This window comes from Leopardus geoffroyi, chromosome E2 (genome assembly GCF_018350155.1).
Source record: "Leopardus geoffroyi isolate Oge1 chromosome E2, O.geoffroyi_Oge1_pat1.0, whole genome shotgun sequence".
NCBI classification, from domain to species: domain Eukaryota; kingdom Metazoa; phylum Chordata; class Mammalia; order Carnivora; family Felidae; genus Leopardus; species Leopardus geoffroyi.
In genome coordinates, this window is record NC_059335.1 from 30,125,628 (window position 1) to 30,140,133 (window position 14,506).

Sequence of the window (14,506 nt, forward strand, 5' to 3'; positions counted from 1 at the left end):
AGTATGGATAAAAACCGGGTTTAAATCTACCGTTTTGTGATTTTTGTTATTCTTCTTCTATTCTCTAATCCTTGATCCTCTTTTCCTGCCTTCTTTTGTATTCACCGAGTACCTTTTCGGATTTCATTTTCTCTTCTCTATGGATTTTTAATCCATGCGTGTGCTTTCTATGGCTGTTCAAGAGAATCACAATACATATTCATTAAGCGAGTAAATGGTTGGAGCAAGAGACACCCGTTTACAATCCTATCAGTCCTGCATCAAGCCTAGAACACGATGAGCCATAACACGGCCAACACTGATAACATGCTCTTAGATGCACATATATTTAGGATTATGTCTTCTTGATGAATTGGCTCTATGATTCTAAAACGTGTCTCTCTTATGTCTGGCTTGAGGTCTTCTCCACATGCCAGTGGAGGCGAAACACTTTAAATTCAGGCTCACCTTGTGATGGCAAGGAATTCTTGTCTCAGCTTTAATACAACTGTTTCTTGGTCTAGTTGCACTGTTAGTCCTTCCTTCGTTCAATTGTCTCTCCATCTAACAAACATACATTTCCTTCTTTGGCTATCTGTCAAAATCGCCTTTGAAGATTTAAAAACCACAGGTGCTGAGACCAAGACCTATTGAGCCAAAATCTTCAGAGAGCTTCCAATACACAGATAAGTTGAGAGCCACTACATTAGTGAATGCCCACTGAATTCTGGTCACTGGCTGGAAGCACTAATCCTTTAATGTCCCCCACCGACATGCCACAGAGCAGGCTCCCTAACAGCAATGTACACAAATTCCTTCTCTCTTCTCCAAATTATGCACAAGGCCAGGAAAAAAAAAAAAAGTAAGAAACTAAAGAGGCTCATTAGGTTTCTAATAGGCTTTTTCTCCCCTCCTTTCTCTTCTTTTTGGAGACTGGCCCCCTCGAGGCACAACGTAACTCAACTCCCACGGGGGAAGTGTGGAGAGGCACGTTGAAACTGCAATGGCAAAACCTAATGGCAGCAAAAGAAAACTAAGAGAAGCCAAAACAAAAAAAGAAGCAAAAAGAAAAGCAAAGAGGGAAGTCTTATCAATAATGTACTAGAAAAGATTTCTTTAAAAGAGAAGCCTTACCTCGTCACATTTCGTCTCTGTGCGCTCTGTAGACAAACAGAGACTATGGCTTGTGCGTCCTTGGAATGCCTGAATGAGGTATAAACCATTGGCCCCAACCCTACTCAGTGTGTGCTTTGTTTGGCCTATCATGGCCAGCTAGCAAAAGACAGCGGATGCTCACTGCTGCAAGCAGAGTCTTGGGGCCCCACAAGATGTGAAACACATCTACAACCAGAATCGGACCCTTCAGTCCAGGGAAGTCCTTCCTCTTTTCCATGGCACAGAGCATACTTCAGAGTTCACCACTCCCCCTGAAAGCCGGGTTTGATTGTGTTTCTCATAGGCCCAGCAGGGAGAATGGAAGCCTGCCGTTCTGGTAGGGAAACCCAAAATACCTTTCCACTGATTTTTGTTGCCTTGGAACAAGGAAGGAAAGAAGGAAACTCTTCTCTCTTTCCAAGAGAAGGAAAGAAAAACAGGAAACTTCAGCAAGGAGTGGTTCATGAAATAGCCTCTATGTAAAACTATGCTAGAGAAATATATTAGAGCCTCTAATGATAGCTTAGACACTTGCTCCCTTCCAAATTACTAGTGTTAATGTGTGCAGTGTAGTGAGTGTTCATAATGTGTAATTTTACCCTGCTTTTGTTTTTATTCCTTCCTTTGGATGGACAAGAATCATGCTATTATATTTTGCATGGCGGCCTGTAAAATCAGGTAATGCTGTAGTTCAAGACAACAGGCACCATGTAAATAGCACCTGTTTAGAAGTGCCCAGCAGCCAGCATTTAAAATGCCCACTCACACCTCCCTCACCCTGTGTGCCTGGACACCAGCCATAGGGGACCTGGGGCTTCCATGACAGGTGAGAGGGCTGATTGCATTGAACCGAGTGTGCTTTGTAAGCTGTTCACACTAGCTTACGGAAAGACTTGCTGGAACAGAGAACGCAAGTTTCTCCCAAACCAGAGGCTTCAAACTGGAGACCTGCAGGCTAGATATAACCTAATTAGGACTTCTGCAGCCCTATGTACACCTGTGTATGAATCAGAAAAGGCATTCCTACATGTGGTTGGACCTATTCAGGACCCTCGGCTAAAGCGCAAACTACCCAGTTGTACGTACGTGGTAACCTTGGCTGCCAAACATGCTTTTTCTGTTTTTAAAATAGCAGAATATTTTTTAAAACACAGACTTACAATTTCCCTTGAAAAACTGGGATTCTGGCACACTGAATTCACATTCCCCCATGGCAGCTATCAGTGGAGATGAATAACGGGTGCCCACGTGAGATGGGCCACAAGCTCTCCAGTTCACTCCAGCTCACTCTACTCCCTATTGTCCTTCCCTTGGCTCCGCCACTCACTGATTTCACCTGCCGGCACTAAGGGTTTCACCGCCTTGCAACCACTCTCGAGGTCTTTAAAGCTTTGTTACACACATACGATCGGGGTGAAGTTTCCTTCTTGCCTTCCCAAAATGGTGAAAAGAGATTCCACGGGGCCTGCACTGCCCTTACGCAGAGGTTACAACGGTGGGATCTGGAGTAAGAGAGCTCTGGGCTTACTTACAAACCTCTTCTGCCACTTCCCGGCAGATGACATCCCCCTCAAATTCCATTCCCACTCTCTTCTGCCTTTCCTTTAAGGCTCAGCCTGAAGGACCCCTTCTCCAAGACGCGCTCTCAGGCTGCCTCCACCTTCAGAGCTCAACCTGAACCTTAATGCCGCACATTCTCCTCCTGAACACTGAACTCACATTGCCACATGGTGGCTGTCAGTGAGGATGAACAGCAGCTACCCACAAGAGATGGGCCGTGTGGTCTAGATAGGCTTCAGGAAAACCATCTGGAGCTAGAGTTGAACAAACGGGAAAATAAATAGTAGATGATGGGGGCCAGACTTCTCACTGCCAGAGAAAGAAATCTGCAAATAAGCAAACTAGAAATTAAAACCGGGAAACTGGAAAAAAAAACTGTGGTGCTGAGTTAGAGTCAGAGACAAAAGCATAAACTCATCTGCATTTAATTTATGTCTTGGTAGATACAGAAATAATGATAGATGTGTGTATACGCTGCTTAGTATATATACGTGTATTTCATGGTTCTGTCCATTGAAAGGGCCTAGAAGCAGGGACATACCAGTGGGTAATGAGCACACCCAGTGCCCATATCTTGGTTTCTAAATACCATTCTTCATTAGAAAGAATCTGGGCTCCTCAGAGAAATGTTTTGTTCAAGGAATGAAGCACAGAGAATACAAAATGAGTTTGATCATCTTATCGTGCCAGACAGTAAGAAAGTACTTAAAAAACAAAACAAAACAAAACAAAACAAAACCAAAACAATAAAGGATGAGGCCATGACAAAAGGACACAGGAGCCAACCTGGAAGATCTCTCAGTGACCCAAACTGGAGAAATCTGAACAAAATAAATAATGTGACATTAGATTACAATGCAAAGTATAAAATTAGTAAACATTAATCCATACAGATATAAATAAATGCTGGAATAAATAACTAAATGGGGAATAGGAAGAAATCTTCCACCCCCAGGAGGTAAAGCTTAATTTCCCTCCCTTCATATGTGAACTGCATTTAGTGACTTGCTACCAAAGAATAGACTATGAGGAGGGAAAGACAGTGACTGCCTTCACCAAGTGGCCAATGCTAGTATCACCAGTTTGAAATCATGTTGACATTATACACCCTATGATACAGTATACGACAGATGATATAAGAAGAGACTTGGGTTTGAATCCCCAGCTCCACTATTTAGTACCTTTAGGACTCAATCTCTAGGCCTCAGTTTCTTCCTTTGTAAAATGAGGGAAATAATAAACCTCTTTCCCATGGGATTACTGTGAATAAATGTGATAAGTGGGGACCTTAGAATCAGGCACAAAGTTAAGTGCTTAATACCTACTGGATATTATTATACTTCTTTATTTTTCTCAGCTCCCTGTGTAGAGAAGACCCTGAATACATTTCTTGGTCCTGACGGCTACGATCAACTCTTCAGTAAATCATTTCAGGGGTTAAGATTACATTTGGCGGCTCTCAATGCAGGATTTCTGAGACATCTAATCCCCTACTGGAGTACTGATTCTGGCATCTAAACATGAGAGTCAGCCTTTAGGACACAAAGAAAGGTGGTTCTAGGGTGGTTAGAAGCACTCGTTCTGGAGTTGAAATGCCAACTCAACACCCAGTAGCTGAATGATCAATTTTTTCACCACTTTGAGTTTCCTCATCTGCAAAATGGGTATAATACCAACATATATCTCAAAGATAATTGAATAATCCATCTCTTACCAAAACGCCTGGCACTTAGTAAGGGCTCAATAAATATTTGTTATTATTATACAACATAATAAAAAAAAATCTAGCTGCTGGTATGAGCATACACTTTAGGATGAGAGGAGTACATTAAAAAAAATCTCTCATCCTAGTTGTGACCCGATCTGGGGGCCCTTATAAGTCCTAGAGATAGCAAAAGAGACAAAGGTTCCTTCTTCCTCAACCCTGCTGTCTGGGAAGGGGGTGGGGAATTGGGGCCTAAGGTCCCAACCTTGGCATCTGGGCCCACTGCCTCTCAGGAACAGCTGCTCCTCTCTCCCCCCACCACTCACAGGCCGGAAGGGTTAGGGGAAGCGGATCTGAACAGATAACCCCATGGACTCACAGGTCAAACACAGGCTGGGAAGGGGAGGGCCCCAAGGAGTGGCAGCTGCAGTTTGCTGGGCTGGGTCCCCTGGGGATTATTTGTTTAAGTTTCAATGAAATGATTTCAATTTAGTGGTTCTATGTTATATGTTTAGCTTTCTCAAGAAAAGATTTTCAATCTAGCCCCAGACCTCCCTAGAGGTTGTTGATAGTAATTTAAGTACTCAATTATTTGGTCTGATATGAGAACAATTGTTAGAGGTCACAGGCCTGACCGGCAGATCCCTATGTCAACCACCAAGACATATCCTTCTGCTTTTGTTGCTGTTTTATTCTTTTCAACAAATAATATACTTACGTGATTCAAAGTTCTAAAGGCACTAAATAATTATTTCCTATTCGTTACCTATTCATTCCTTAAAGACAATAAGTTTACCAGTTTCCAGGTTTGCTTTTAGGGTCCTTCCAAAGACTTTGGGGGTTTTTTGTTGTTGTTGTTTTTTGGGTTGTTTTTTGTTTTTTTGGTTTTTTTTTTGTTTTTGTTTTTGTTTTTTTGCCAAAGCAGGCAAATATATGAATATACACACTTTTTGCTTGGTTTCGTTTTCTGTATTTTTTTTGCATAGGCAATATTTCTCAGATTCCCACGATAGCTGCTATATTTTTGTTTCCAAATACTTAGATAGCAAATTTAGTATCATTTTAAATGAATTAGTGCTTTATTAATAGTATCTGCATCCATCTAAAAAATTGTTTTTATAGGAGACTAAAAACACCTAAACTACGCTGTATCACACAGCAGCTAAAAGGAATGAAGTAGTTCTATCTGTATTAGCGCTAAAAGAGCTAGTAAAAAAAGGTGTTTGGCAATAATTATACACCATTTATATAAAAACTATCCCCAAGATACTCCATATTCACTGAGTGCTCACACAAAAGAACATTAACACTCTCTGGGAAGCCACATGCCAAACCAAGAACAATGGGAAAGGGACAAAATGGATGAGAGTCAGGGGTGGGTGGTCAAAGGGGTCGTGAGCAGAAAGCACACTGGGCTGGGACAGACTTTTGGGCGGCACTTCTGGCTTATAACTGGCATCAACCTGACTGGTCAGTGCCCACACCGAACTGTTGTTAGGTATTCTGAATATCACCCCTGGTCATTAGCCTCATCTTTACCGTCAAATATTTTTATCAGATGAATTCATGGATTTCTTTTGAAATTAAAAATACATATATAAGAAAAGACCCTATGCACAAGGTTCATGTATTTTGTCCACAAAGAGAGCTTGGTGAATACTGGCCATGGCGTCTGCAGACTTTGATCCACTGATCCATAACACACACTGGCCAAGAGCAAAAGGATGTTTCCTCAACACTTTCAGCTGGACTCAAAACACACCAGGGAACCCCCACCTCCAGCCTGGGAATGGCCTCACAGTGCACAAAGGTGGACTAACTCTCTTTTGTTCAAATCCCAAACCCAACCTTCCTCTTCAGCCTGAGCCACCTGGATAGTGAGAAATAGGGCAGGAGAATCCCTCTAGGGTCATCCCCACCTACCAGGCTGCAAAGGCAATGATTGCTCAGCAGAACTCAACTCTGACAACTTGCTGAGGTCTGCACACTTTTTCATAAAGGACCAGATAGTAAGTATTTTTGGCTTTGCAGGCCAGATGGTCTCTATGGAAATCTGTGTACTCTGCCATTGTAGTGCAATACAGTGAACGGGCATGGCTATGTTCCGATAAAACATCCTTTACAAAAGGAGGCCTGTGGCAAGCCATGGTTCACAAACCCCAAAGGATGACAGGCAGTATTGCCAATACTTTGTCTCTCTCTGGCTGATCACTGGTCTTTGGTATCAGATTCTGAGCCCTAGATGAGACCTTATAGATTAGGAGTTCTGTACGGAGTAAAAGGCCCCAAAGCAATTCCACCCCAGCACTGCCCGGTGACTCAAAGATAAAGGACACTCTCAGGGTGTGTGAAGTTCAACTCCCCATACTCAAGGAAACTCAGGTACTCAGAGGGAACAAGTTCACTCCAGGCCCGTAACTGAGGAAACGCACAAAAGTCAGATGGAAAAGGGAAGTTTCAATTTTGGTTCTCAAATGTGTATTTCCCTCTCTCTGTACTGAACGCTTGTCTCCTTAATTTAAGTGGAAGTATAGAGAAGTGAAACGTAGAAGTGAGTCACAAATCCTACCTGGGTTAGGCAGACTTTCCCTGATAAGACCCTATCTATGGTAAAGCTCCCACATCACACAAGAAATCTATCTTTATCTTAAGTAATAAGCATTATGCCAGTCAATCTTTCCGTGGCAGGTTGACACATCATTAAACCAAGGCATGAGGATTAAAAAAAAAAAAAAAAAAAAAGGACCCCATCAAACCATCACAACTCCCATTTCTTTCGTATGTAACAACACAATAACAGCAACTCTTCAAATGACAGGATTCCCTACAGCCTGACCAGCTCAAGTTTTTCCAGGTTTTCTCCAACGATGTCCCATGAACTGGAGTGCTGATCTCAAAGATGGCCCTGAGCGGCCCAAGGAACAGAGGAAACAAAATAACAGAAATAATCGCATTCAAGTGTTTGTAGAAAACTGTTGAAAGTTTTTTTTTTTTGTTTTTTTGTTTTTTTTTTTGGGTTTTGGGTTTTGGGTTTTTTGGTACCCAATTAGAGATGAGGGGGAGTGGAGGAAGATCTCAAAACTGTGATTAGCGTATTGGTTTTTTTTTTTTCCCCCCTCTTGCTCCCAATTAAAGAGGGGTTTCTTCTTTCACTAGAGATGCACAGTTATTAAATCATTATGTCTTTCTTTAAAAGGCCAATTTATAACACAGGGCTCCACACTGCTGCCACTTCTGCAAGGTTGCTTATAATGGCTCCATGCAATGCTTTGACTAATTAAATCACACAAGAGATTGTTTCTTAGTAACACACCTGGTCCACGCTTTGTTGTTGGCTTTCATTAAAGCGCTGTGTCTCATGCTGCCTTGTAGCATGAAAGGATATTAATCAGGTAAATGGCCATTAAAAGTCATATCAATGTTTGCTGCGCAGTGATTATTTTCTTAAATCTTGAACAAAGGAGGTTTCTTTGAAATCTCACGGCTGGCCTCCAACCACAGGAGAGAATAGCCACATTGAAATGCTTTGTTTTTCAACCTTCCCAAGAAGAAGGAGAAAAAAGGAGCAAAATTCAAGGTGTGGCAAGATAGAAGATTATATTCTCTTTGTTCCACTGGGCTATTTGGGGCAAGGAGGGACAAGTTGAACAAACTGAAATCAGTGTACGGCAAGTGAGGGCAAGAGACAAGAAGCGCTCTCTAAAGCCCCCCCCCCCACCCCAATTCCCTGGGAGAGGAAAACTCCACTTTCCAGGCAATGCTGCTAATTAGGTTGCATTTCAGAGCTCTTGTTAGAAATAAAAATGCCCAGGGAATCAAATGCTACTTTCATATTAAAAGGAAAAGAAAAAATGTTGCTAACTGTTTCCTTCTGTCAACAAAGCACCATTTATGGTCTCACTGATCAGGTTCTGTATCTGGACTGGGAACAGCGGTCTGGCGAATCTGATACTCTTCCCCTCAACCTTGGGGCGGCCCTTCCAAAGGAATATATATTTATATAACCATGACCATTTCCAACAGAGCAAACGTTCCATTCAAGGGAAGAAGGAGGGAGGCTGCACACACACACACACATATTAGGGAAATATTACGACTTTGCCAAAGGCACCTACCTTGGATCCTGCAACCTTTTTTTCTTCTTTTCTGCCATAAATGACCATGGCTCTAGATTGCTGAGTCTGGGGATTAAGCACTCTGCTTAAGAACCTAGGCTCTGGAATACCAATTCTGAGGTTGGAATGTCAAGTCCACACCTTCATGGCCGTGTGCCTGGGAGCAAATTACTTAAACCCTCTGTGCCTTGGTTTTCTCATACAGAAAATGCACACAATCCCAGAAACAACGTGCTCTGGGTGTTAGGAGCATAAAATGATTGTTTTATATATAATGTGCACAGTGTCTCACATAGAGTATTATGTATGATATGCATCACATATATGATTATCTGATACACAGAAAGTCCTCAGTAAACATTAGCTAGAACACGTCTGATAGCTACCAAAGCCTGGTATACGCTTTCCTTCAAAACTGAGGGCAAAATGGAAGACGAGGGACTAAACGCTCTTGGGCCCCTCTCCCCTCGTGACACTGTACAGTGAAGACAGGGGTGTGAGCTCGAACCGGTTCTCACTGAATCTAGGGGAAAGGAAATCAAAGCACTTACCGATGGTCCCAGCAGGGTCCCCAGCGAGAGGCTTCTGCCCAAGGCGCGTGCACCAGGCCTAGGCTGTCCTCAAGGCCATCGTCCATGCTGTCCCCCGCACGAGGGCCCCCAGAGCAGCGCAGGGGCTGATATCGAGTCTGCGCACCACGCGTGCGACCGTGTCAGCCCAGAGAGGGCGCCGTTTTCTGTCCTCATGAGGGGGCGGGGGTGGCTGTGCCCCACAGGGTCCCCCGACGGAGGAGGCCTCTGGCCATCTGTCCGCTTCCGCCAGCCAGAGGATAACGGGCCAGTCAGCCAGGACCCGAGCTGCAAGGGACGGAGAGGCCAACGCAGACGGGTTCAGCCGGAAAGGAAGCCAAGGGCCGGGAAGCCCAGGGGTGGACCCAACTTTGAACCTGGACTGAACACACTTCCAGGTTTCCTTCTCTCCCCGGGGCAGACCCGCGTTTCTCAGCGCCGAGCTCCTTTTCGGGCGGAGCGCCCTATGCTGACAGGAGAGCCCGAAACGCCGCCCACGCGGACGAGAACCAGGGTGCTTCTGTCGGAGTCTGGGAGAACTTGCCAGTCTTTGGCCGGGACCAGTCACGTGCCCACCTCTTACGCAACAGTTCTGCCGTGAGGGGAGTTTGAATTCTGATTGGCCAGGTCAGGGTCACGGGGTCCTTGGGGAGTCGTGGGTGGGGCCAGAACCACGTGACCTTCGCGGCTCCGGGTCGGAGGCCAGGGGTGGTTGCCCGAGATGCTGCTGTTTACTGGAAGGAGCGTGGATAAGCGGTGGCCCAGTAAAAAGGCAGGTGTGCGCTGGAGTGCAGAGGGGAGGCCGTGGAGGACTGGGATGGGGGCAGGAGGAGAAAGAGGGAGGGTGATTGCTCCTCAGATGTGTTTACTGGTCTACTAGCCTGCCTCAAGTGGTTGCTGACCGCTGAGCTGACATGGGCACGTCTGAAAGACCTTGCAATGGCTGCAGAAATTGCCCTACATCTCCAAGGCTGCGCTTCTCATATACACTGCCGGTTAAGAATCCCGTGAGTAGCTTTTGAAACATCTCAGGGCCTGGACACCTCCTCCAGAGGGTCTGTTTTAATTGATGGTGGTGGAGGGGAGGTATGGGTTTGTTTGTTTGTTTTTTAAGCTCCTCCAAGTGATTGTGTTGGACAGCCAAGTTTGACCACTGTCCTGAGGCACCTGCCTTCCATTCTTTAGTAAACATGACCACAAAAGGCTGGGGGCGGGGAGTGGAATTCATCCAGCTCCCAAGAACTCTCATCCTTGCTAACCAAACCAGTTTTCCCCACTCAGGTCCAAATTCTTGGAAGAATTAAAAGCCAGGGGGGTGGTGCTTGAGAAGAGACTAGGGTCGGTTCTGTTGGATGTTGAGCGAGTAAGTATACTAAAGAGTACCACATTTTATCTTGTCAGTGTTCTGCTTTCGTGCTGTTCCCCCTAATGTCTTTTTATCCTAGTCTCAATGCCATGATGTCATCATATTAGCTAGTAATACAAATTGACAAAAAGGTGAAACTGCTGGAAAATGTGCTCGGAGGAAGAAATTATTCTCCTGTCCTTACTCTCCCTGCCACCAGCTTCAGTTCTGTTCCTTTTCAGGGGAAGGAGGGAATTCCTCGTTCGTTTCAAGAAGACCCCATGAGATGTTTATATGAATGCTACATTTATTAATTACAGGAAGAGATTTCCTATTTAATAGGCCAAATTTCTGAGGAGGAAGTGAAAATAACCAGCAACAATACTAACTATAAACTATCTCCACTTGCTGGATTAAGAAAAGATACATGCATTGCTGAGTTTCTAATCTACTTTGGTTCACTATACTGCTTGAGCCTGCGAGCTCTCCTGTTTGTTTGTTTTTTCATCTGTGATTTTCTGGAACCATTTAACAGGCTAAAGGAAGGCTTAAATTCATGAACATTGCGTCCACAATAGATTCGTAAGCAGAGAGTTATGGTAAGTGTCTTGGGGTCATCACATGTCAGTGTAGGCATATTATATTCACCCACAATTGCCATCCCTTGATGCAGAAAGTAGAACTATCAGGATGCCCTCTCTGGTCTACCCAATACAAAAATTTTATATTGTTAAGGTTTAGAGGACTTCCTCCAATGCCACTCTCTTTCCCTGCTTTCACATAGTCACATTTATTCTGTCATTGTGACAGTGTCAGTGCATTTTTTGTTTTGTTCTTTATATCCTCTCTTGTACTTGTAAATCACATCCGTTTCATAGAACGCTTCAATATTTGTTATCCTGTTTTGATCCTCTCTGTCACCCTGGGATAGTGAAGTATGTTAAGGACATAAATGCTGCTAATGATTCCATTCTTTAAGGCTATTTCTGAATCAATGAGTGTACAATTCCATAGCAGATATTTGAAATGCTTCTCAAGTATCACTACATGTTAATGACCTCCTCTGATGGGTCCATAGACTTTTGATATAACCTAAAAGCACAGATTTTTTTTTACCCAGGATTGTGTGCTACTGACACCTTCAGCTAGTCCTTAACCCCACCATCCCACTAAATAGGGCTCGAGTTCAGATCCACACAGGGACCAGGAAGGGGAAGCAGTTGCATGAGAAGGGATTGGTGGGGACTATGGCGAACCAGAAAGCACGATCCGCTTATCGCCATGGAAAAAACAAGGGCCAGGTGTTGTTGGGTCTTCCACTGTCTCAAGAGAAATTGTTAATCCAGATCTTTGTGTAATCTCCCTACTTTGGAATTACTGCTAACTAATCTTTTTTACTCTCTCTTTTTAACTCTAGAGGCCAAATAGGCCATTTTTTTCTGGCTGGATTTAACCCTTGAGCTGTCACCTGTGGTTCCAAATGGCTGCTTCAAATTATCTTTCCTCATCCCTGAAAACCCCCTGCACCAAACGGCTTTGATTACCGTCTCCGTCTATTTCTGTTGTCCTAAAAGGAACAAATGTGACAAATTAAAGAAGTGGGTAAACACTAGTATGATGCTGCAAGCAAGTACACATGTCGTGTACATGCACGTACATGCAAACGCACACACACACAGACACCCCACCTGAGCAGTGTCGTCATCACTACAATCAAATCCTATGGTTGGCCCACCAGGGAAGGTAACCCTAAGGTTCTTCTGAATTAAAAATAATAACAACTGTGATTCTGGGAACAGAAGAGGTAGACAATGAGCTGCAACAGGATGCTGCCCCAGGTGCTTAAACATTTAGGTTGGACTCTTGAACCACATTCCCTCCTACTTCTTCTGAGCTTCTGTGATCAAACCCTGATCTATCAGGTTGCCCTGGAGCCCAGATCTCCCTTCTGTGTTTCCAGGTTGCTTCCCCTGCCCCTTCTTATATCCTGTTTATCCTTCACAGAAGCTCAAGACACATCTTCCAGGAATTTCCCTGGCTGCTTTAGCCCCAGAGAAATTTCTTCCTCCTCAAATTTTGGTCATGCTTATAATCTAGCCATTCCACTTTGCCACTTTTGTTACCTCCAGCTTTTCTACTTTAATGCATAGTTGCATCCCTAAGAGATTATCATTATGGAAAATGTTGTTTAAAAAGCAATTGTTTTGATGGGGAAAATAGAAATTAGAGGGCAGAGAGCTTCCAAATCACAGGAACTGATTATATTTTCTGTACTCATTTAAGAATAATAGATGATTGTATATAGCTATGAAATATAAATATCACTGAACAAATCCAGTATCGGAATAAGTTTAACCTCTGCTCAAGCCAAGTCCTTTGTCTTTTTATACACATTCTTAACACTTTTTTTTTCATTCATTCAATAACTCATTCGTTCAGCAAATATTTCTTGAGCTCCTACTATGTGTCAGACACTGATCTAGATGCAAGTGTACAACAGTAAGCAAAAGAGAAGATTCCTCCTGCCACTGAATAGACATTATACTAGGGCAAGTAAACAACTTCAGACAGCAATTAGTACCATGAAGAGAAATAGGCTGACAGACTAGAGAATGCCTGGGCATGTGAGTAAGGGAGCAAGCTTAGCGAGCCGATGGAATATACAAAAGGTAACATGCAAAGCCACTCAGACAAAAATATTCCATCGCATGTACAACAAGGTTTTGTTTTGCTATATAAATCGAAATTGCTACTCTTGAGACTCTGCTAGCTACCTAGCTTCATTTTTAACACTGAAACTGAAGTATGACTTCATGCAACCAAGTGCAGGATCAGTGTGCAGCTCAATAAGTTTTCTCCAAGTGAACATACCCATGTGTCTACCCTGATCAAGAAGTTGAACATCATTGTCCCCCATCCTCTAGAAGACCCCCTCGTGCCCCTTTTCAATGACTAACACCCTTCCTGGTGTTAGCTTAGCCTGGTTTTTATACCGGTATAAATGAAATCCTAAAGTATTATTTGATACTCTCTTACTGACTACAAGTTATTTCTCTACTATGCATTTGACTGTGGGCATTCAATTATTTCCAGTTTGGGACAATTAAAAATAGTGCCATCATGAACATTCTAGTTCTAGTCTCTTGGCCCATATATGTATATATTTCTGTTTATTATGTAAGGTGTTTTACATCCAGCTTTAGTAGGTACTGCCAAAGTAGCTGCACTAACTTATGGTACAACTGTGGATGTTTCCGCACTCCCTTAAAGTTGATCTACAAAACTTTATATAAGTGTTATATAAGAAAATGTACCAGTTTTTTTCCCCTTAAAGATAGTGTTTTATATGGCCTTTAAAGAAATCCTTGTCTAAAGAAATCAGCTGCAAGTGGCAGGGGCTACAAATTACCCCACTGACGTTTCTCTTGGGAAAGAGGTTCATGAGAATCCTCAGGGTATTTCTTCCAGAAGTTATTGGAAGTGAATCTTAGTGGTACATGGGGTGGACTGTAGAGGACATTGCCATTGGCCAGGCCTTGTGTTGGGACATATATCTGGCCTTGTAACATATATCTACACCTAGTTCTCTGAGCCTTTATCCCTTTCTTCCATTATCTATGTAGTGATTCCTCACTGTGGCATTTCTGTCTTCATTGACTTTTCTACTTCATTTACTGTAGGCTATTACTACTTCCATGCCTGTAGAAGCCACTCTAACAGTGTGTTTGCATATCTTGTAGGGACTTTGCCAGGATGTTACACTCTATATCTTGACAGAATCTTCACAAATCAATAAACTCTGTTTTGTGGAACCTTATGTTTTGACCGTAGCTCCAGCACCCTCAGACTATAGTCCCATGCATGTTTTCTGGCTCCTGTTGGTACATGTTGGCTATATCCTGCTTCTGCTTTCAAGTCTAGCCCTTTTTCCTCTCTCATGAGGCCCAGTATAGCCCTGCCAGATCATCTTGGACTTGACCCTTGTTATTTACTGGCTTATTGGCTGAAAGGAAACTAGGGGCAGATCCTGGGCAGGGGAAAAATATCTGCAATCTTCAAATAAGGGGAAGCAGTCCAT

The 14,506-nt window shown here is 43.3% G+C and overlaps 2 long non-coding RNA genes across 2 annotated transcripts in view; one reads left to right on the forward strand and one right to left on the reverse strand.

Moving 5' to 3' along the window:
- LOC123579144 overlaps positions 1-14,506 on the reverse strand; it is a 393,386-nt gene that overhangs the window by 216,972 nt on the left and 161,908 nt on the right. Inside the window, exon 6 of the long non-coding RNA XR_006702644.1 lies at positions 9,066-9,371. This is a non-coding gene — a long non-coding RNA (uncharacterized LOC123579144). The remainder of the gene's footprint in view (positions 1-9,065; positions 9,372-14,506) is intronic.
- LOC123579146 lies at positions 10,962-12,040 on the forward strand. Its single transcript, XR_006702647.1, has 2 exons — positions 10,962-11,027; positions 11,846-12,040. It is a non-coding gene; the product is annotated as an uncharacterized LOC123579146 (long non-coding RNA).